Below are 25,957 nucleotides of genomic sequence, written 5' to 3' on the forward strand. Positions count from 1 at the left end.
AGCCGACTTTTGGCAAAATGCTATGTGGCTTTTAATGAGAAGGAAAGAATATACATAATTCTCTTTTCTAAAATATTGTAGTACCTAAAATAAATTGCCAAAAATTACTTTATACTTTAAAAAAATGTATAGATAATTCAGACTTATTGGTTTGATGCTTCCACCATCAGTATTAACTCCCAAGGGATCAGAACCCAAAATCTCACAAATCCCGTACAAAATGAAGTATGGTTTTCATCAATTACATGTAATGTTTAATCATTAGAAAACATAAGAACAAAGTTGGTAATTGTGCACGGTACTGTTACCTGTATTTCCAAAACTGCAGAATGTGTCATTCAGAAATCAGTTCCAGTCAGCCATTTTTGTCTTTGCATGCTTTATATAACTTCTTTGTATATCTGATGCATGCAAACACACACAAGTTCTATGTTCATAGACAGAATAAGATATACGGGTATGGGTTTCAGTAAATATGAATATTTAATAGTAAATACTAGATCTTCATTTATTTAATGATTTCATAGCTAGACTTTGTCATTTTGTATTTATTTTCTAAAATATTGTTTGAAGTTGGAAGCTCTTATCCTTGCCTTCCACTTTTAAGATTATATTATTTCATTAAACAAGTATTAATTGTGTAGCTATCAGGTGAAATTCATCTGTGCTATTTTAACTTCCTTTAATTAATTAGAATGAAATCTATTCTACACCGTTTTTATAGCTCTTTATGATTTTACCTTGATCTTAGCGTCTGTCTTCAAAAGAAGTAATTGATTATCTGAATCAGAAGAAAATGTGAATTGTACGATATCTAGAATTAAGAAAGTCAATGATTTACAAATGTCTACATTTAATTTAATACTAAAATATGAATGTATTAAGGTTTAACTGGATTTTTGTCATCCAATTATTTGGATGTGTGTGTTTGTGCTCTAATTCAAAAACAGAAGAGAGAAGAAAAATAATAGTTTTGAAAAAGTAATACATACATTGATATTTTTCCAAGTATATTCTTGAGTTTAACTAAAGCAGTCATACATAATTGAAATTAATATTCTTGATAATTTAAAATTAGATCCCACGTTAAATATGCATATTAAAATAGCTTTATGTAATATATATGCAAATTAACTTGTATACTCTAAAGCTGTGTTAAAATGTTAGATGTTATTTTTCTGATTCATATAATGGGTATTTTAGCTTGAAATTTACACTGATTATAAAGCAAAAGTATCAATACTTATGTTTTATATCTATTTTAAAAATCTTATGATTATCTTTGATATAACATTTTAACATTATATTTATGTCACGATTCTAAATCATTAGTATAGAATTACCTGGCACATTTTTCCTACTTCCTATTTTCATGGTTGTCGGGAAGAACTCGATGTTCTTGAAAACTTAAAAACCACTGATAGTTTCAATAAATATTTATATTATACTAATTGCATACTATATTAATGTGCCTAAAATATTATTAATCTATTTATACTATAATCTATATTATAGGATACTTACATTAATGCACATCTATATATCTATAGTACTTTATAATGTAGACGTGATATTATAATCTATATTGATTTGCATATAATAACCAAGATGATTTATTTAACATGAGGAAGATGTTTCAACTCTACTTTTTGAAAGGAGACTCAACGCTTTGCTTATAATTAAACATCATATTTTTCGGAAATACTCATTAATTCATTCAGCTGCTGCTCACTTCTACAAACAGATTGAAAAACAGGAATGTTTGCCAAAGGTTTCTTGCATAGAATGTGCATTTTTCAAAAGATGCCAGAGAATAAGATGGGTCACAGAGATGAATGAAAGCTGAATGTGGCATCAACTCCAGTCATAGAATTAAAGCCACTATTTTAGTCTTTATAGTGTAACAGTTGCCAGTGGTATAAAATGAATTCGATGGAGCACCAAAAACATAACAAGTTGAATAAAATGTATTTTTGATGAAAAAAGAAAACAATCTTGTGAGTCACAATTTCTTGATCCTGTGAATTCAGATTCCTTTGAAGGGTATACTATTGATTTGTGGAGTGTCTTATTATTAAAAGCTATTCTCTTTACTCTGATGCTCTTCTCTTCCAAGAAGGAAACAAGATTACCAGCTGAATCATTAAAGCAAGAGCAAAATTGCATTAAGATGCAATGTTTTGAAAATTGAACAAGAAAGTCAAAGAGTTTGCCTCCCGGTCTAAATTTCTCAAGCCTACAAAACATACCAGAGAGCAAACTCAGATCAATTCCCAAAGGGAAATAAAACACCCCACCTTTACTTTCAAAGTTCTTTTACTTCAGTTACTTAGGAAAATACAAAACATTTTCTTTTACCTTAATCTAAAATCTGTTTAAAATAAATAGCATTACATATAAAGGATTACATTACTTTAAAAATAAGTTATAGATGCTTCCAAGGCTATCTGGTGTGATGAGTTTTATCATGTTATTTAGATAACAGTGTTTTCTCATCAGGAACACAAGCAATTTTCATGAAATTGTGGTAAAATAAATTTACAACATAAACTCTTTTTGTTGGTTTCAGATGTTGAAACCACTTGCATATGTTATTATTATTATTATTATTATAATAAATGTAGCCAACCCACCAATCATGCTGCTTGATTCTCAGAATCTGTACTTTTAATCATTTCTCATTACTGAATCTTACTATCTTCATTAGTAACAGCCTTAAAATACCACCTCACCATACATTAATATTATGTTATATTGATGGTTGCTTCTAATAAATGTTAGTCAATGCAATTTATTTCCCAAAAATAACTTATTCAGTTTACTCTGTTACTTTTTTGAGTATTTACTCTTTAGGACAGAAGGAAAGAAGAAAGAGAAGTCTCCCCTCTCACTCAATTTTCCTCAATTTTTATGAGAGGATCATGAGTACTCATTCAAGGATTTGTATAAAATATCTACTTTGTGGCAGGTGCCATCTAGGTGCTAGGAATTTGATGGTGAACAAGATAGATATGGCTTATCCTCACACAGCTTATTGTCACACACACAATATAAACTAATTTTAGAAAGTGGAATGTACTACCCAGGGTGCTGAGATAGATATCAGCAGGAGCAGTAGACTTTAGAAAAGACAAGGAAAGGAAGATCTCTCTGAAGAGGAAAATTTGACACTGAGGTGGAAAGAGAGCCTCCTGTGGGAGGGAAAGAAATTAGAAAAGTGTTCAGGCACCAAACAACTTGGCATGTTTGAGGAAGGAAAAACACCCAAGTGGCTGAAGCAAAGGGCAGACTGATGTGCTATAAGGTCCAAGACAAAGGCAGAGCTGGACCATGCGCGATCTTTCATAGTAAGGAGTTTAGATATATTTTGAGAGAAGGGAAAACCATTCAAATTAGGAGAAATGGTAAGAAGGTAAATTTATTCAATTTAAATTTTCAAAACACTATACTGTGTGAGCAACAATGATAGAAGAACATTTCTAATATTGTTCCATGGAAAACTAGCCACACAAAATGATTCCTGAAACATTTGGGAAATACTAGATACCATATTATCCTTTTGGACAATCACAAAATTCATTACTGTCTTAAATACATAACATTCCTATAACACAAAAATGTTTAAATTTTCACTCAAATTCCCAAATAAATTGGACCTCAAAATCTGGTTTTCTGATGATATCTGGCATCTCTCCCCGGGGCCACACTTCAGAAAATATTTATACTGAAAAAAATAGTATTATTAAAGTGTGCTACATCATTGGAATTGTCTTGCTGTTTCAAAATTCCTGTAACTACTAAAAATTTAAATTTGTAAAAACTTACGTTCATTACCAGAATGTAATTCATTCACTCATTTATGTATACCTTACATTCATCCATTTATATACACCTAAAAAAAGTCACTCATAATCCCTTAAACCCTTATTAAGGCATGAATGGGATAATTTCTCCATAAGCTGTATTATATTTCACGTTCCTATTGGGCAACTTCGGCATTAAAGATGGATAAAGTAAGTGTTTTCGTAAGGATGTCCAGTATTAGAATGTTAGGATGATTTTAATTAGTCTCCATCACAAGATAGGTTTACCTGTGTGCTTGTCCATGTGAATTGCATATAAATCCTGGAGCATCACCTATGAACTTAAATCAGAAAGCTCATCAACTTCTGTTGGCAAGGTGAAAGATAAAAGCCACAGAAGGTCCTTCCCAGCCTCTGTCACTAATGATAAACAGCATTAACTGCTTCTGCAGACACTAATGCTGCTATCTTGGGAACACAGGCAGCTACCATGAGAACTTTACAGCTTCACTAATCGTACTTTTGTTTGTCACAAAACACACAATAAAATCTCAACAAAGAAGCAATAAATATTAGCATTTATGAACAAAAGAAGGTCGCATAAATATGTAGATCTCTAAATATGCAATGCATTCTTCATTAACCAAATATCATGTTCATTATTATAAGCTCTAATGACAGGAGAAGGAAACAGCAGAAAATAAGTGCAAACTAAATGAAAGCTGGGGCAGATTCAGTTACGTAGGAAGCATTTTCCATTTAAAGATCTGGTGACTATAATAAAAACGAATGCTTTAATGCTGTGAAATATTTATTTGCTTAAAGGAATTTTCAGTAGAAATTAACGTTTCAAATTCTGTGATATCAAAAACCAAACTTTTCATTGAAAATCTTGTCTTTGTGGCATTATATTTTAAATTCAAATATTCTTTTTTTTTTTTGTGAGGAAGATCAGCCCTGAGCTAACATCTACCAATCTTCCTTTTTTTTTTTTTTTTTTGCTGAGTAAGACTGGCCCTGGGCTAACATCCATGCCCATCTTCCTCCACTTTACATGGGACACCGCCACAGCATGGCTTGCCAAGCAGTGTGTCAGTGCGCACCCAGGATCTGAACCGGTGAACCCCAGGCCGCCACAGCGGAGCATGCACACTTAACTGCTTGCGCCACCGGGCTGGCCTCTCAAATATTCTCTTAAAATTCTAATTTTTTCATTTTAAAAGCAAAACATTCATATTGAATAAATTTAATAATGTTACTCATAAAGTTCAAACATGTGTAATAATTTTGATATTTAATGTAGAAATAGCCAAACAATGTTCTCCCTTAAAAACATATCAAGAAGGCACATCATTATTGAAAGAAAACACTAACAAGTTCAAAATAAAGAGTGAACTATCATGTATATCTTTTTTCAAAATACATATACTTATAAAATTTGTGTGATATTCAGATTATTTTTCATCTTTTTAAGCAAGAACTTTAAATTCCTAGTTCTTTGAATGATTTCTATTATGTTTCATGGCTTCATTTTCTTTTTACAGTTTTCTTTTTTTGTATTATATTTCTAACATGTTTTACTCTAATTTTTTTTCTCCTCTGCTACATTTCCAATGACATTAATAAGAGGATAGTTCAAGTAGTTTAAATTAACCAACCACTTAGTAAATTTTATTATTAATGTTGCAAAAACCTTGTCTCATGGTCCCTGCTGTGAGTATGTATTAAAAATATCAAACTATTACTTCAGTTTCTAAATCCCATTGGGATATAATTATGTTATGTTAAAACTCAAGTGCAGTTAGGTAGCATGCACGTAATTTCAGAGACATGTGTGACCAATGAGAGCATGCCTTTATGTGTACCCATGAACCACAGAACAATCTAGTGTAGATGATCTAGAGTCCAAGGGCTTGAGTGTTTTTTGATAATCATTAATTTTATTACCTGTCAAATGGGTTAATAATAGTACCTATTTCATATAGCTGCTGTGAGAATTTGTTACATATGCCTATAAAATGCTTAGCATACAAAATTGACCATAATACGTACTCAGTGATTATTCGTTATTATGATTTACCTAGATAACTTTAAATGTGGTTACTGAAATATACAAAATAATAAAGGAATGATTACAAATGCATTTATTCACTGGTACAAATATAATATGTTGTACAAATACCTTATAATTGCCCAGGGAATACGGTATTGAATTGTTTATAGTGGGAGAGGTTAATAATTTCTCCTTTCTGGAGAAAGGAATTGGGAACCAAGGCATTTATAATTTTATAATTTATGTAAATGAAAAGATTATTTATATAAATTGAAAAAAAGAGAGAGCATGTTGTACATTCGTGTTTGTTTTTTTTTTTTTTTTTGAGGAGATCAGCCCTGAGCTAACATCCGTGCTAATCCTCCTCTTTTTGCTGAGGAAGACCAGCTCTGAGCTAACATCTATTGCCAATCCTCCTCCTTTTTTTTCCCCCCAAAGCCCCAGTAGATAGTTGTATGTCATAGTTGCACATCCTTCTAGTTGCTGTATGTGGGACGTGGCCTCAGCATGGCCGGAGAAGCGGTGCTTTGGTGCGCGCCCGGGGTCTGAACCCCAGGCCGCCAGTAGTGGAATGTGCGCACTTAACCGCTAAGCCACGGGGGCTGGTCCCATTCATTTTTATTAGACAAGAAATCAGTTGAACTGATCTCTGGTTGAAAATCTCTTCTATTATTTTTACTGTCAGCTTACATAATCTAAAAACTGTTCCTTCATTTCTTTCCTGGGAGCTAAGAAGACAGTGAATTTATCTTTATTGGGAAGAAGAGATTGGAAAAACAACTGAAGTTGTGTAGTGGAAAGAACTTTAATTGGAATCAGATTTGGATTCATATCCCAAATCTATGACTAAATAGTAGTATCAATTTGCCACAGCACTTAGCCTCTCTGAACTTGAATTTTTTCACCTTGAAAATGTGAATAATATACCTAAATCACAGCATTGTTCAGAGCATTAGAAAATATGTATTAAAGTGCACAGTTAGGGATCTTTATTTGGCATGTAGTAATGTCTTAAGATAATGTTTGTTGAATAAATGAATGATTAAATGGTGTTTTTACCTGAAGAACCATCAAAAATCTGGAAAGTAACAATGTGGAACTAATGAGTTGGAAATGAGTATTTAGTACTACAAGAGAATTTCTAGTATTAGACTCAAAAATATGTGGTCATCCTAAATGTGTGCCAAGATCCCTGTAGGGTAAAATCCTACACAATTTATTTGTCCTCTATCCAGTTAAAATTGTCTCTAGATGATCTTTAGAAATTAGTGTGGGGAGCTACAAAGAATATAAAAACAAAACCCATAAATTTTGATCACCATAGTTATAACTTGGTATTTATAACCACTAACCTTTTAGACTTTTACATAATTTTCTCCCAGACGTATTTACTTTTTGAAATTCTTTTTAAACAAGAATGCAACTTCTCTTATAACCCTTCTTTTGATTTTGCTATTTCTTTTTTTGTGTGTGTGATGAAGATCAGCGCTGAGCTAACATTCGATGTCAATCTTCCTCTTTTCTGCTGAGGAAGATTGGCTCTGAGCTAACATCCATGCCCATCTTCCTCTACTTTATATGGGACGCTGCCACAGCATGGCTTGACAAGCAATGTGACAGTGCGCGCTGGCGATGGGAACCGGCGAACCCCGGCTGCTGCAGCAGAGCGCGTGCACTTAGGCACTGTGCTACCAGGCGGACCTCCGATTTTGCTATTTCTTTAAATAAAACATTTCTTCAAGGCATGAGGTATGTTTTGTCAAAATATATTTTGCATCATTTAAAATCAATTTTTTTCCTAAAATACTTTGGAGAGTCCCAGTGGTGATTTCCTTTGGGACTACTATATGGAATTAATTTTTCTTTAACACAGGAATATTTGAGGAATTTGCCAAAGAATGATGGGATAGAGTCAGTGAATTATCCAGGCACTTTTCTCAACCTCTGTAAAATATTGCCATTTCACAGCTTCACAGATTGGGGGAAGAAAACAAAAAGTTAAGTCCACAGAATGTGGTTACTTTGTCAAAAATATCTGCTGTGTCTCATATAGATAGATAGATAGATAGATAGATAGATAGATAGATAGATAGACATGGATATAGATATATATATCAATTCTCTATCATTAAACTTTGGTCCAATTTTTCATCATTAATCTTTGAGAATCTTACCCTTTTTTACATTCAAGATTTCAGTACAATAAGTTAGAATTTTAATTAGAATTAAGATCTATTAATAGTTCTGTCTTCCTTCAGTAACCTTCAACCTTAAAAAAGTTCATTACAAAAAAGTATTTAGAAGGAAAAGGATGTATGAAAAGAGAAATAAATCACAACTCCTTGAAATGTTATTTCTTTATATCAAATTTATTTTCTCCAAGATAAAGTAAGACAGTCTACTGTTTTTGGCTAGTCCTTGTTTCCTGATGGGGTTGGAGATTGGTTGGGGCAGAAACTGCATTACATACAACCTCGACCAATGCATAGGGTGGGCAACTGAGAGACGAATGAGCACACTGAGGGGTCTTTAAATAGGGAGGGAGTAATGAATGATGTTATTCCCTTCCCTATCATCTGTATATATCTAAAATTTCTGTAAAAATAATTAGAAACATATTATCTTTCTTCTCAGGATAAAGTACATCTGCTTGAAAAAAGGAGACTTGTAGGTATTTACTTTTAATTTATATTTCTAGAATATATGTGCATATGTACGTAAAATATATGGAGAAGGCAAAATAAGTGTAGGTTTTACACTACTAGCTAAACTGTTTCTTTCAGGTATGTGTAGGAATCTCTTCTATAGATCTCCTCTGTCTGATACTACCTGCTTATTCTATTATGGTGGAAAATCAAGAATTGACTGACTGCAGGGAAATGTCTGGAAACAATATCGGTCCACACACTGCTTAGCCCACTCCCCTCTAATCATTTACCTGTACAATAGCTAAAACACCACTTTTGACGCTGTATTTTTTGCTCTTCCTTGTAACTGTTGTTGAAGATGAAATTAGATCATCAGAAGCTAGCAGTCTGTGAAGGACACAATGCCTCTCTATCACCACTGAACAATAGTTAGTGCTATCTAGCCCACAGCCTTGAAACTGGAAAGGTATAAGTATTCAAGAGCTCTGGTCATACACACAACTCAGGTGATAATAGCTTTAGTAATTGCTAAAATTACTGAAAAGATGTCTTTACTAAGGGGACATAAAAATGTACCCCAATTAATTTTTGTGGATAATTCATTAGTGCTTTTTAAATTCAATTATTTCTTCAATGTTTTGCCGAACCATACCCCAAGATACAAATGAGAACATACTATTGCAACTCTCATCACTCTTTTGAGAAGGTCGTGTTAATCAATTCCAGGTGCTTTCTGACTGCAGAGTCCTGACTCTTGACTGTGTCCGTGTGTAATCGTGTGGTGTGTCTAATTGTGTGGTGTGTGTGTGCGTAGGAATCTTAAGGACTCGGTGACAGTGAACAGAGACTGGTATAGCACTCCAATATGGGAGACTGCGTACTATGTTAACTCTTCTCTAATGCTTATAGCAACCAAACGTCTCATTAACCCCCTCAATAAAGAAATATTTATTGATTCATGATTATGTGCCAGGAACTGTCCTGGGAGCTAATGATATACGGTGAATAAATATGGTCGCTGGCCAAGGACCTTATGATCTTGATTTAAGGCTCCAAACAGTAAACAGACAATTGCAAAATAGTCTTAACATCGTGGAGGCACAGAGAAAGGGTGATTTACACAGCTTGGGTATTATCGTATTTTTCAGTAAAACTCTGCAGCTCAGAAGAAGGTATTCTATTTTTTTTGCATCCCTCCTGTATATTACTTTAGCGCCAGATAGGTGCAAAATAAATATTTATGGAACTGAATTAATAAGACATTTTGCTTCTGTGTTGGTTAGCAAGAAACAAATGTTGACTGTAAGTAAATTTAAAGTGTTTTGCATTTATATAATGGTTATTCAACAGGAAGAAAAATCTCTCTCAAAAATTATGTTATTAAAATTATATCATCAGAGGGTGAATGAATGTTAAGTATATGGATATCACAATTCTGATATTATATGTCAAAATCATCCATCATGAATTGGACACATAAATTTAAGGTATATTGTATTTATTGTCTGTCACAGAATATGTTTCCTTTGAGAAGTCAGTTGGAAATACATGCCAGAATACTATGTAAAGAGAAGCCAATGATATAGCTAAGCTATTTGTAATAACATTAAATCTAGTTAATTCAATGTCTATTTCAAATAAGAGCACTGGTAGAAGATTATTCTTTCTGTACCCTAATCATTATACCTGCTATTTGGTAAAAACCTGAGATTCAGTTATAAATAAAAAGAAAGATAATAAAACAAAAGATTGCTATGAAGTATTACAGTGAGAATATTAATTATTCTAATAATTATATTCCATTCATAGAGCGACAGATAAAAATTTTAGTAGTGATGTTTGATATTGAAGTTTTATTTTTAAACAGATGTTTTTAAGACACTTAAAGTGAATGCTACTATTAAATTAGTTTATTTATTTTTGTCTGAATTAATTATTATACCAGTACTTAGACTCTTATTTACACAATATGATGACATCTCCCCTGTGGTTAAATTTTTCTGATAAAAGCTTTAGAACTTTCTGCTTTCAAAGATTATAAATGAAAAATTACCACAAATAACAAGCCTAACAGAACAACATTCTGACTATATTGTCATATTTATTATAAAACACTTGGTTCACTGCATTTTGGCATTTTTTACAACTGGTTCTGACAGTGATTAACATGGTTTGGGCTTCTGCAGTTTCACCCAAGAGAAATAAAACACCAAAATCTCTGCAGGTGTGTAATGGGCCAGAGATTTACAATCTGTTCTGCAAAGTCAGACTTCAAAGGCTTGAAAAAAATCTTAAAGTTGGCAATGCCTCTATCATCACTATTATTTAAGGTACTTTCCATATTTCAAAGGGCTAATTGCAAGATTTCATCTCCAATTTGACTTGCAGGCAAGTCTTTTCAGAAGACAATTTTCATTATACATCTGCACATTCCGGGATGAAGTAGCAAACTAAATAATTAAGTATTTACTTGTACTTCAAGGAGACTTCACTTACTTGAAGTATGTTGCATCGTTTAACTGATGCTAAGGAGTAGTTGGGAAGTACCAGGGTAATTACCAAATGACAATCAGGCAGCAGCACCTGGGCTAGGGCAGCCCCGGGACAAGTGCCCGTAATTGCTTCCATGATTGCTCGGTGTGAACCTAATATAAAACATACTCAATTAGGGTCAGAACGCACACGATGATTTCAATTATAGGAATGTTCATCTTCCTGCGAGCTGCTCACAGAGGAAAAAGTTCAAATAGTGCTATTTAAATTTTTAAATGTGAGAGTTTACCCATTTTAGTGGCTAGCAGGTCGACATGTGTTTTTGACACAGAGTGGAAATTGTTCCATCTTTTAAAATTTTCCACTTACATATTTTCAAATGTCATCTCTGTAGCTTACCATTCCATGAGTAAATAAACAATGAATAAACAAGACAAAAGAGTATCATTTTATTTATTTATTTATTTATTTTGTGAGGAAGATTAGCCCTGAGCTAACATCTGTTGCCAATCCTCCTCTTTTTGCTGAGGAAGATTGGCCCTGGGCTAACATCTGTGCCCATCTTCCTCTACTTTATATGTGGGATGCCACCACAGCATGGCTTGATAAGCAGTGTGTGGGTCCAAGCCCAGGATCCAAACCTGCAAACCCCGAGCCGCCGAAGCAGAGTACACGAACTTAACCACTATGCCACCAGGCCAGCCCCAGGGGTATCATTTTAACGATATGTCCCTCAGAAAATCAGCGGTGGATTACTTTCTTTACGTGAATTCTGTTCATAAATTTCTATGAAAGTACCCAGTAATCTCTCTGTCAACCAAGGCTATTACTAACAGAAATGAAGTAAATTGAATAATGGGCCAATGTTTTTAGTCAATTTAACCACCAAAGATTTTGATTGCTGTGATATTTTGCCTGAAGTATAGTTTTCTTTACTCCAAGTGCATTTGCTGAAAATTGTCAAGGTCATAGATGCACACATTAACCGTATCAGTTGGGATGGCAAAGAGCAAAGCCTTCTTCCATTACAGCAGATGGCAGCCTTCATTCCAATGCTTCTCATCAACTCATCAACCTTGTTTAAAAAATGAATAATCAAAAAAAAAAAAAGGAAAAAATGCCTTCCGAATTATTCTTACCCCACGAAGAATTACTAAGTATATATATAATGTGAAAACCATCACAATACTATACCTTTTTAAGCTTCAGTTTTGAATAAGAATAAAATGTTCATTTATCAAAACTATTTCTTAAAAATATAAACAAAAGATCTAACTGTAAATGTGCTACCAAAGTTTGCATTAGTATGTGAACAACGACATTCCGCCATTTACTTGTGTTATATAGTCTAACACTTAATTCTCCTTCGTTTCTTCTAGGATTTTGTAGTAAGAGCAGGCATGCAATCCAGAACAAGCATCAGAACCACAGGGGTATGTTCCTCAGCTTAGTTTCCTGACGGAAGTTATTCCATCGTATCTGCCAGGATGCTTTAGCAAGTTTCAATCAATAACGTTAACCTGAAGCCAGCACTGACCTAACTGAACTTGAACTCACTGTAACATTTTATCATAAAGATTGGAAGCTGTAATAATTCATTGTTTTAAAGTAAAAAAATAGATCCTTTTAGATTTATGTAAAAGCCATAATTTACGTAGTGATGTTAATTTCGAGGGTACAATGTGCTTTAATCTCTCATTCTGCTTGCCGTTTTGTGACAGAAATGCTGAAGCTATCTGAAGGTTACAAACAATGTTCACTAATAACGAGCTCTTATGTCCTTGTAGGTTTCGCTTTGATGGATATCCATGGCGTTTCCCCATGACATAATTCTACTGAGGAAAAACACGTCTTGAAAACATAGCTTGTGCTTTCACCTTCAAATATAACAAGCATGATTTTAAAAATAAAGATAAACTAAAAATGAGAAATAAATGTGCATTTTTGTCATAGTCCTGTAATCATTTTTATTACAGGTACTGCCAGATTTAATTGGCAAAAACAAACATGATTTAAAAAGAAGAGTTGACATAGTGGAGTGCTTTCTGTGGATTGTATATTTTTAAAATCCATTCCTTTAGTCATAAAACAGTAATACCACTCTAATGAGACAAATACAGCACATGCTTTCTCTGGAAAAGCTATTTCTTTTAATAAAGGCTTAACATAAACAAGTCTTCACGTTTCAATGTCCATTTTGGTGGGGGGTTTATAGTTAATCTTGAGTCCCTTTTCATGTTCCAGCATCACCTCTCGGTTCATATTATAACCATAAGGCAATGCAGAATGGAAACAACCAAAGACACGCATGTAAGGTCTCTCTTAAATGCTTCTACTGTCCATATAAAAATATGGAATCAAAATATCAATCCTTTACATAGTAAATAGTAGAAAACTACATATGTTAAGATGTGCGTATTTTGTGTAAAGGTTAAACTGGGTTTTCAAATGAAAATCCTGAGTTGTTAGCATTGGCTACACAAAGAATCTTGGTGTTTGGGGACTTTAATTCTAGTACAGTTCAACATGAAATGTTATCAATTGAATCCACAGGTGTTTTAATCAGAAGTTAGTGTTCTGTTTGCATTATATTTTGTTTCAATGGACTTGCACACAGATTTCAGTATAAAAATGACCTCATCGATTTACCTCTAACAGATGTTATTTCAGTAAATTATGCACATTATTTATCTTTCTCAAATATGCACACTATGAAATGACCTTATATAAAACTCTATACAAGGAGGATTAAATTGGGAAATTGTGTGTGATATGATCACCGAAACCCATTATTTGTTTAACAAATTTATCTCCACCTCCTGTGCAGCGCTGTGTAGCCTAGGAGTCCGTGTAGACAGGACGAAACACAGGCAGAAAACAGCTGTTGTGACTCTCCTATACAAATTTAAACTTTATCCATGACACGATGTCATCACAAACGATTTACTGAAAGTATGCAATGAACTCAATAGAAATGCCCTGAGAATCTTAACATGGAAAACTTACCCTCCTTGTAGATATAAGTGTATGAATTTTGATGTGTCCTTAACTATGTATTTCTTTCCATATTTTAATACAATAATCTCAATGTTAGTGGAAATGTGATACTAGAAAATTCATAACTGTAGAAGACTCTGAAAATGTGAAGGAAATACCTTCACGCAGGTATAATAACAACAAATATATATAAAACAGGATAAAGTTCCAGTCCACATTTTTTTAAAAATGGGAGAACAAATTGAAATTTCCATTTTTTCCTTGCCAAGAATGTTCATCTCATTATGTAAAGGATTTTAATGCTGATTTATAGGTGAACATATAGAGAAGTTATCAAGGACAGTCTTTCATTAGGTTTTTGAAAAGTAGTTTCTAAATATATGCGTGTCACTTTAATGAAAAGAGTGATGATAGTAATTTCTAAATGACCTACAGATGTGTTTATATAGCACCTGCCTATCTCTAAGGGGCAAATTTTTCATTTAATTTCACATTTATCAAAGGGGGAAGTTTGGGCAATTGCAGACACAGTTATTTGATCTAGCAATTTCTTCAAAAAGGATGTTTTTGATAAGTGAAATTTAGGGACTATCTTGAAAGGTAGAAAAGAGACTTCCTCTTTTATTCCAAACTGTGGTATCTAAAAAGTAGAACTGTTTGGAGACACTCCACCCACTTCAACAAACATGCAGCTCTCCCTGTCCTGGGGAACATCTGGTCTTAAGAAGGTGAGATGTAATTACCACAGGGAGATCTGAGCTATTCCATATGTCTAATCTCATTGGGCAGGTCCTGCAATTTGCTGGAGGTCCAAACAAAAGTTATATGGGCTTAATTGTTTTTGAAAAGCATTCCCAAAGGTGATGCTACCTCAAATCCCATCCAGAATTGTTGGTAATGTAAAGTTATTCCTGAGGGCTGGTCTGGTGGAGTAGTGGTTAAGTTTGCGTGCTGTGCTTTGGTGGCCCGGGGCTCAGGGGTTCAGATCGCAGGTGCAGACCTATGCACTGCTTATCAAGCCATGCTCTGTCAGAGGAAAAGTTATTCCTAAGAGCCTTTTCCAGATAACTGAAATCCACTCTTTTATCAACACCTTCAAAAAATATTAGTTCCCTTTGAAATACAACACATATGTTCTTGCTTTCTTAAGTCAGATGGTAGAGATGGCTAGCTATCTCCCAAAAATTCATAGGGAAGGGTTTTGGTGGATGTAGCTTCCCAGAAAATGACCATATTCCCTTGCTTCACTTATATCTAGACGTGGCCTTGTGACTAGTTCTTGCTAATGTGGGGTTTTTAAGAAGTGGTAGTTCTTCTTCATTTTCTCAAATCCTTCTGCTGACTAGTAGAAAAGGATTCCAAGATTGCCATTGTGGAGCTGCAAGACAGAAGGAACTTGGATCCTGGATGGTGGAAAGCCACTCCCTGACATGTAACGCTGATATTGAACTGTTAGGTGACAAGAAAAAAGCTTCTATTCTGTTGAACCACTGTAACTTGGGAGATTATTTGCTTTAGCTGCAAGTGTTATTCTCAGAATGTTAGCACCATCATTACGCTTGCCAGTTATGGCTCAGAAAATCCATGCAATAACCGTTCAGTACTTGCTATAGCCCAAGAACTATGCTAGTCCCTTGGAAGAAAAGAGGGCTATGATACAAGTTTTTTTCTTATAGTCTAAAGAAGAAAGAGATGAATAAATGCAGATTTATAAATGCTATAGTGTGTGCTGGGGCAGTGGGTGGGGAAGCCTTCAGGTGGCAGCACAAACAATGGCAATGAAGGAGAAATAGTGCGCTCAGGATGCGAAACTGCAGATGGTTCTCTAGCTTCAGGGTGGCTCGGAAGCGAGGGAGCGGTTTGGTGAGCTCTGGAACATGTGAAAGATAGAATTGAGAGGAAACAGTTCAGAGTTGAGAAGACCAGTTAGTAATCAATTCTCTTGTAATGCTCCCATAAAATGTAATGGGGGGGGGCTGGCCCAGTGGCGTAGCAGTTAAGTTCGCATGCTCCACTTCAGCTGCCGGAGTTTCGCAGGTTCGGATCCCGGGCAGGGACCGACACACCGCTTATCAAGCCATTCTGTGGCAGCATCCCATACAAAGTAGAGGAAGATGGTCACCAACGTTAGCCCAGAGCCAATCTTCCTCAACAAAAAGAGGAGGATTGGCAACAGATGTTAGCTCAGGGCTAATCTTCCTCACACACACATACGAATATAATGGGGGCCCACACCAGGGCAGTGGTGAGAGGGATGATTAATTGGGTTTGAGAGAGAAGGTGAGACAGATTTAGCTGACTCGAAATGGTTGCACCAAAAAATAAATATTCAAGGAGAAGCCACTTTAGAAGGAAATATGATTAATTCAATTTTATTATATTAAAATCCAATTGTCCATATGCTATAGAAGTTGTGATGACCAACCAGCAGTTAGAAACATGAATCTTGAAAAGCAAATTTGATTATGGAAGTCAGATTTTGTGTTTTTGCTTGCTTCTAAGTTTACAGCTATATTTTGAATATTGATGTTGTCAAAGACACTAGCTTCTGATATAATAGATGGATCACATATTTTAAAACTTATTTTATATTGTTGTTTTATTAGGTAACAGTAGTAGATGAGTCATTAGTATGGTAATTCCTAAGCTTTGTCAGAAATACGTATAAGCTGTCTATGTTCTGCTTACTAATGGTTCTCAATGCTCTTTAGTAATAATCTATAATACTTAATCTGCTTAATTTATTGAAATTGTTTGTATTCTAGAAACTGAGAGAAATTCTATTTGATATTTTCATTAGCTATTTGAACAAAATGTTTTGTATTTATCTTTTATATGTGCATATATTTACTTTTCCAGTTTAATTTCATGCACAATATAACAATTATCATATTATTGAAGCCCTGGATATGATGGCATTATAGCAAAACTGAATTTAAATCTTTACTGGAGATTGCCTAAACAGGCTTTGATAATCTGCCTGATAGAATATTATTTATGCATAAATATAACAATTTAATTTTAAAAGGAAATTTTTGTTTTCATAGATCTTAGGTCACATTTTTTGCAGCACTATCAATATGCTAGGCACAGTGGACAATACTACAGACCCTGAGTTCAATAAAATATTGTTCTCTCAATTGGCTTATTGTCTATTAGTGGAGTTATGAGAATATTAGTCTCCTCTTGCCCCTCACCAGTTATGTCCATGTTGGCCTAGAGTAAAGAAAATCAGAGCAAGAATTGGTAGTTCTTGTCTAAGAAAAGAGGACTTTGTTATCAATACTATGTCAGGACCCTGCTTTATCCCAATAGGAAGAATTCTGTTCACTGACTCATAACTTGGCCAAAGACTATGCTCTAGGACACATCTTAGCATATCTCATTTCCAACAGGTTTAGTCCTTAATTCATTTCCATTCCATACACATTGCCCCTGTCCCTTGTTATCCCTATGCTTGTCCCATGCTCGGGTACCTCGTGATAAAATTGCTCCATACAGCTTTAAAGATGCAATGCAATGCTATACTGAGAATGCTTTTTCATGAATTGGATTACTTTGAAAATCTCAACAAAAGGATAATAAGAATAGACAAAGATTAATCCATTTCTTTTAGAAATTGCTGCCTTTTAGTCCCAGGGAAATATGCTCATTTGCATGGTTGAAATATAGCATACGGAGTTCCTTAGCCCATTCCACCCTTCTCAGTCAAGCCTAACACCCATGAATCACTGGCAAGTGTAATGAGGCTGTAAAAGAAGACGTCCTGGTGGAGAGACTGTGCCAGGTCCCTTAGGACTCTTGAGACAATGACTTATATTTGTTTGAGTTTACACAAAACCACTGTCATATTGTGAAGTGTTTCAGAAATGACCAACTGCTAACCTGCAGTTGATTTTGCACAATTTCACATCAAGTGCAACCCACTATCTACAAGCTTGTATCCTATTTGCAGTTAATTTTTCATTGAAATCAATTTTTGGTTAACTAGGCACTAAAATGACCTCTGCGTCTGAAGTTATTCATTTCTGTACCACACATGTATTATACTCTTAATTTACAATTAACTTAGCAGCATGCAGTGAATATGTCTTCCTAATGAATGTTTCTTGTGAATGTTACACACAAACAGCTTTTCTAAGAGTGGTGCTCAATTTCTTCCAAATTTGTTTTCAATTTTATTGGCTATGCAATTTCTTTCCTTTGGTCAATCACTCTTTAAATTGGCTAGTTTAATGCCTCACAGCAAATGATTTTCAGAAATCATTAGGTGCATGAAAATGCGTATTCAGCTTACACAGTTTTAATTGACCCCACTCACGCCTACCAATGGCACTCCTGGACAATCTGTCTGCTTTGCTGCTCTTCACTTCATTAAACGCTCAGTATACAAGCTCCTTATAAAAATCTTTTCCCTGGATTTGAGTTATATTATCTCTTCGGAAAAGATTGATGTGACACTCTGCTGTTAATAAGACTGGCCTTGGTTTAGCCAAGAAGTTCTTAGATAAGTACTTAGATAAGGATAGCCTACAACAATAGTTCTCCACTGAGGTGAGCTTGCTCCTGAGGGGACATTTGCCCATGTTTGCCGATGTTTTTGATTGTCACAACTGGGGGTGGGGTTGCTACTGGCATCTAGGGGGTAGAGGCCAGGGATTCTGCTAAACATTCTACAATGTACAGGTCACTCTTTCACACCAAAGAATAATCCAGTGAAAAATATCAATAGTGACAAATTGAGATACTCTAGTCTACGGCATCCTATAAAAATGTGTTTGAATGACATGAGGGCTGCCCATAGCATCTACTGTGAAGTCAGAGAAATCTGTCTGAGTTCGCACTCTGCCATGCTCCCCTTCCTCCAGTTGATGGTACAGCCTGAGTTCTCTCCCTGGTTAGCATCCTATCTTATCAATCTTCCCTGATGTAACCCACTCCCTTAGAATCTCTTTTCTTCTTCCCAATAGTAGTTACTAACTTTAAATGACGCAATCTGTACTGTTTTTTTTTGCTATTGACACATTTACTCAGTATTCCTGGGGGAGTAGACAAGGCAGTTTCCTGCACTGTCCTACCTTTTGGGCTCTGAAATGTGAGTGCATCTTAATACGATTCTTGGGAAGGCAGCATGATATAGGTGAATAGATTTGGGAGTAAGATAGACAGGGTTAAAGTTCTAGTTTTGCCATTTATCATGTGTGTGATATTGCAGAATTTGAGTTTCCTACTTGTAAAATGTATAAAGTGATTCCTTCCCAATAAGACTGGTGTAATAATAGAAAACTATATGTTTAAAATAATAGGCTATAATAAGTATTCAATAATAAATGTTAATTAGCTTACCTTTGAGACACGGTCTGAATCCAAAGAAAATTTCAGTAATAAGAATTGGGTGAAAGTTGGAAGAAACATAAATAATTTTGTGCAAGTCAGGTAGAAGGAGTATATATTCAAAGATAAGTCATATAAACACCTATATTAAAGTTTTTTTTCTTCTGTGAGAGTTAATTTTTGGAGTTTCAGCAAGTTACCTTTTTTCTGAGTTTCGCTGTTATTTCTATAATTTGCTACTGAGAGTGATGGAGAGTGTTGACAAACCATTCTCAAAATTAAGCCAGTAATAACTAGATCCTTCTTATTTTAGGATTTTTTCCACCTATGTTGAAGAGTCTATGTGAAATAAAAAAGAATATTTAGTTGAAAAAAACAGAATAACAAAACCTAAATTTAAAATGATCTCAATGCAAATATAAAATCTTTCAAGAAACATTTTCCAATAGCCTTACTAATCATAGAAAAACTTGTGCTAACTAATCTCTGTACCTCTATGCCAGCTGAGAGGGGAAAGTCAATGATATCACAAATCCTCTGATTCAATTTATCTTTAAATCAATTTTGCAGAATTTTATCTTAGAGAAGCCATTTAAAAATTTTCCAACACTTTAGCTTAATTTTGTATTTATAAATAATCATTTTCTGTCACTGCATCAAAGCTCCTTTCAAAGTCTTCATAAAATAGTAGGAATTGAGTATAACAGTTGTAAAATAAAAATGCAAATGGCAAGTTGAACAGCACATTAAAGGCATGGCATTGGAACATTCCTAGTTGTACTATTTTTGTCTGTGCTCTAGAACTTGTTAATGTGCCTTGCAAAAGAATATTGTGTGTGTAATTCTCTTTCCCATACCTTGTGAGCTCCTGAAAGACAAGAACTTACATTGTACATGTCTTTTCAAAATGCTAATCTCATTACATTATTCCTCTACTTAAAATCTTTCACTGGCTTCCCATTGTCAAACACCAGGGCCCTTCACAGGCCTGCAGAATCTGCATGGATTGGTACCGGAGCAGCTCTCCACCCTCTCTCCACCGTCTCCTGGAGCTCTGTGCACCAGTCACCCCCATGTCGCCTCAGTTGCTTGGAGGCGCACTGCTCCATCCCATCAGCTCTTCTTTCTCTACCACTTCGTAGTATTTTTTCCTTATGTTTTTCTCCATGCTCATCCCAATCATTCCTCAAGACTGACTGTAGAATTCAACTGGTCGTATAGGAACAGATCCTCCAACACTGCAGCACTGGAGTTTTCTTACCTAGCTGGCTCTTTCACTCTGCTACATCACCTGTTGAAATTACCTGATAATGTATCTACCTCATCCACTACATAGGCAGCTGTTGAGGGCTGGCAGCGTCTGTGCAAATGTCTTATTTCCAGCTTATTTTACAACAAAGATGGAACTTGGGCAACCATCATACAGATTTGTCCAGAGCAAGTTGAGAATAAATAAATAACCAGCCCAATCTTTTTCCTCTGCTTAAATCATAACAGCCCCTTCACTATTTCGCAAACACAATAAACCCACTCCTTCTTTGGGTCTTAACACTTGCCAAAATAGTCTTTCCTCAGATACCCTTGTGGCTATATCCAAACTATCCTATATAACATCACAACCCCCATCTTTTCCCTATTTTATTCTCTCCTTAGCTCTCACCACAGTTACATTCTACACATGTGACCCATTTATCACGTGCTATCATCTACACACCCACTACAATGCAAGTGTCTTGAGTGAAGTGAGTTTTGTTTTGTCCCTGTTCTATCCTCTGAGCCTAGAATAGTACCTGGCACATAGTAAGTACCCAATGAACTCTTGTCAAATAAATAAATCAAAAAAAAGCCCTGAATAAAATTTCTTGTTAAATTATACTAAAAGAAACTAGTCCAGTTTGTGAAGGCCAGGAATCTACACACAAAGTCAGTGTAACTTTTCTGACCTTGGCAAAAGTATGCATCTCTGTCTCTCTGGCTCTAAGTATTCTTTTTACAGTTACATGACTATTTAAAACACACACATGTATTCAGAAATAGAAGTATAATGACGTACACCTGAAATTTATACAATGTTATAAACCAATGTTACTGCAATAAACAAAAAATTTTTAAAAAATTAAAAAAAATAAAACACGCACATGCACAAAAAAATGCACACATACATCTTTGCCTCTGAAATAGACTGAATTTTGATGTGATATACTACATTTTGACATATCAATAAATTTTTAAATAAAATTTCTTATATGAATCAAGACTTTCCAAAATACAATAATGCTCCACATAACAACATTTCAGTCAACAGATCGCTTATTTGACAGTGGTCCCATAAGATTAGTGCCATATAGCCTAGGTGTGTAGTAGGCTGTACCATCTAGGTTTGTGTAATTACACTCTACGATGTTTGCAAAATGATGAAATCACCTGATGAAGTATTTCTCAGAACGTATCCCTGTCGTTAAGCGATGCATTATATTGGTTGATTTAGCCACAATAAGATAATTCACTATTTCGTTATGTCATTCCACCTAAAGATGAAAACCTCTTTTCATTGTGTTATGTAGTTGAATATAAATAAAAGTATATTTAAAAAGTTGACATGACAAACTCTATGTCTGTTTTATTCCTGAATTATAAACTTCTTCTAAAAAAATCATATAGAAAATTAAAGGGTAATATTTGTACTTAGATTTAAATTAAGAAAAAGTACATAGGTAATTAAGAATAATTGTATCCCTTCTTAATGCCAATAACCATCTAACATTTATTGAAATTAAAAGTTAAATATTCTCACTTTTCTTTGAAACAAAGTTAATATTTTTATTGTAAAATTCAATGGTCAAATTTTCACTATAGGGCCGGCCCCATAGCTTAGCGGTTAAGTGCTCGCGCTCTGCTACTGGTGGCCCGGGTTCGGATCCTGGGCACGCACCAACACACTGCTTCTCCAGCCATGCTGAGGCCGTGTCCCACATACAGCAACTAGAAGGATGTGAAACTATGACATACAACTATCTACTGGGGCTTTGGGGGAAAAAAGGAGGAGGATTGGCAATAGATGTTAGCTCAGAACCGGTCTTCCACAGCAAAAAGAGGAGGATTAGCATGGATGTTAGTTCAGGGCTGATCTTCCTCACACACAAAAAAAAGACGTTTCGGTAAAAAAAAAAAAAAAAAATTTCATTATAAAACAAGGATAAATAATTGCTTAAGCTTTCACTAATTTCAAGTTCACTGATTTTGGAAATAGGACTTTTAAAAAAATATTGAGTAGAAAAAAAGAAATAAGCAAGCAAGATATCTAATGAATATGCTTTTACCATTGACACAGAAATCAAATTACATAGCAATACTGTAACCAAAGAGATTTTGAAATGAGTGCTACTTAGGAAAAAAAGAACTAAGAAAAAAGAAACAAACAAAAATTCCTAAATAATGACTCACTATGATAAAATAACTCACTGTAAAAATTCTTTAATGCAAAAAAAATCATATACAATTCATCGAACTGAAAAATAAAGCACAGAATTATTTCCCTGAAGCTCTAGAACTATGCGTGAAGAGGGGAGTGGGGGATAAAGTCAGAGGGGCAAGAACAGACATAAAGGCAAACATAAAAATTACAGAACCAATTGTCATTTTCATAATTTCTTACATTGCAATTCAGAGCGGGGAACTGGCTAACTGATTCTTCTCTGAAGTGGTCTAATAGAATGGAATCCCCCTGAGTTTTCTTTTTTTTTTTTTTGTTTGAAGATTTTATTTATTTTTATTTTTTTCCCCCCAAAGCCCCAGTAGATAGTTGTATGTCATAGCTGCACATCCTTCTAGTTGCTGTATGTGGGACTCAGCCTCAGGATGGACAGAGAAGCGGTGCCTCGATGCGCACCCGGGATCCGAACCCGTGCCACCAGCATCGCAGCGCGTGCACCTAACCACCAAGCCACAGGGCCGGCCCACCTCTGAGTTTTCTTTTCAGTTATAAAAGCCACAGACTCCAGCTTCCCTAAGGGTAGCCTGAGCTGTGGAATTCTTCTAGTCCATGAGATATGCCTTTTCTCCTTAATTCTTTAAAGCATAAAAATAAACAAAAATATTCAAATACTATTATCCAAAAAAAATGATAGATGAAACAAACCCTTTTATTAGAAGATATGTAAGAATAAATTTGTGCTAAATCTATAGAAGATCAAGTGAAATATGTTCCTAGTACATAGAAAGAAATAAGCTTTCAGGAACTCATATGTGTAAAAAACAATCCCTGTAGACTGGCTTGAAAACTTCTACTTAAGGACTCGCTAGTATTAAATTAAAATTTCTGTAAAGCTTAGCCTGACTCTATGGACAGCAGCATCGCATGTTGTGCGACTATTTGAGGAAGAACGATCTAAGTGTATGAATAACCACAACCACATGAGCGCAGTAGGTCCAGAGAATATAACATCATTGGAAAAGCTAAGCTGGATTTGACATGGTCATTCAGTTATTTGAGACAGAAAAAGTGATTTTCTTTTTAAATCATAAAATTACAAATATCAAAAAGGCATGTAAGTGGTCTGGACGCTGTGAAAGGAGAACTGTTATTTTACCCTCCTGCCACTCTGAGTCTGTACATCACCTTCCAAGTCAAGAAACAAGACAACAAAACAACAATAACGACAACAACACTGTTGAGCTCTGAGAGAAACCGAAAATCAATCTAGTCAGTCCTGGTTCCGCATATAGATGAAGCTGTGCGAGCACCGTTTAAGCCTGCATCTCCAATCAAAACCACCTTTATCCCTGAGTTGACAATGTGAAAAGCACAAGAAATTTCCTGTTTTCCACCATTAACATATTAATGTAAACTTTATCTTGGATAATCTTGCAGTTATTTTTCTGTGTTTTTATTTAGCAAGATACTTTTACTCAAGTCCGACTTACAACTTAATAGGTAAACTGATTTTGTTTCCTAAATGTGTTTGTCTTTGAGTGTTAGTTTCACAATACAGACAATGACAACACCACATGTATAGATTCTATAAAGTTGTTTTGGATATATCAGAATAACATATTATAAGATGAATTATAGTGCCTTAATGATTAATCTTTCAAGAACCATTAAATTACACAAATATGAGTTACATATACCTTTATACCAAGGGGTAAAATGTTGTAATCTTATACCTGCTTTATGTGTAAAAGTGTTAAGGAAATAATCAAAGTCAACTTCAAGGTATAGCTTACACAGCATTTCTAATAACTACTATTTTATATATTTTAGGATTTACATACATATGTATGTGTGTGTATACACACACTATCTTTCCATTATTTTTCTAACAGGGATTCAGCGCTCTATAAGTACTCAAGAGAGTAAATATATGAGGAAATAAGTGACCCACAAGTTAGCCAAAACTGTCTCCATAATTTTCATATCTTCTCCCTTGAAAAGATACCCCACCCGAGAGAACAATACTATAAATCCCATTTTAAATGGGGCTACTGAAGTATAGCCAGACCCAGGCCCTAGAAACCTTTAGCTAACTTAGAAGCTCTTTCTCAAGTTTTCAGGATGAGACATATTTGCAAGCAGCTGAGCAATTCCCTCATTCCCTCAGCTTGTGCAGTAAACTTTACATATGTGGGAAGCATACTCGTTTCAGGTCTTACCCAGGCAGATTTTCAGAGTCTGTGTGTTCCCTAATCAAACCAAGCAGGTGGTTAAATATTCAAGGTCACTTGAGAGAAAAGTTTGATGGAGTTCACGGAACAGTAGAGTGAACATGAAGAAAAACACAGCAATATTTTATTCCTTTTACCAACTTACGCGCCTTCAACAATCTAAAGAAGCACCAGCTATTACTTTAATGACCAATGATGCCTATTTTGATGTGATGCCATTCTGATGTCCCAGTTTGACTAGACAGTTTAAATATGTTAATTTAAAAATATGCAATATTTCCTCCACTGTGGTAAGCAATATACAATGTAGGAACCACCTCTAAGTTCAATCAAAACTCTTCAACTCGGCAAAGATGACTCTTTTTCTCACTTCTATCATGCCAAATTTGGAAATATTTTGTTTGAGTAAGCATCTGGAATATGGTTCATCAAATAATCAATAGATTTAATGCATATATATATCAAATATTCACACACTCTTCTTGGAAGGTACTGAGTGATAAACATGAAAAGGTAGAATCAGCCTATTAGATCAAATACTTCGTTCAGTGTATCTGAGCTTTGCTTCTAAAAACTATTTTTTGAGAACATTTTTTTCTTGTTCTTTGAAAATATTTTCTGTTTGATCATAGGTATATGCAAAATAGTGCCAACATTCTTTCCACACTACCTCATGCTTCAAGTAAATACCACTTGTTTTAAATTATCCCTTGTTCCACAGGGGCTGTCAATCCATCTTTGAAGACTCAAATCAGAAGCTACCTCTTCTATGAAGTGGGAGATTATCTACTCCTCCTTCCTCATATTTCCTTGCTAATAACCCAAACCTTGTCCCAGAGAACGGGAACAGTCTTTGTGTCCCTACGGAACTGAATACTCTGGAAGACTACAGATATGGCTGACACCCCTCTCCATGCCCGGACTCCAGTTTATGTGAAATACATAGTTTTTGAACCTCTGAATGA

The sequence above is a fragment of the Diceros bicornis genome, chromosome 27, assembly GCF_020826845.1.
Source record: "Diceros bicornis minor isolate mBicDic1 chromosome 27, mDicBic1.mat.cur, whole genome shotgun sequence".
Lineage (NCBI taxonomy): Eukaryota > Metazoa > Chordata > Mammalia > Perissodactyla > Rhinocerotidae > Diceros > Diceros bicornis.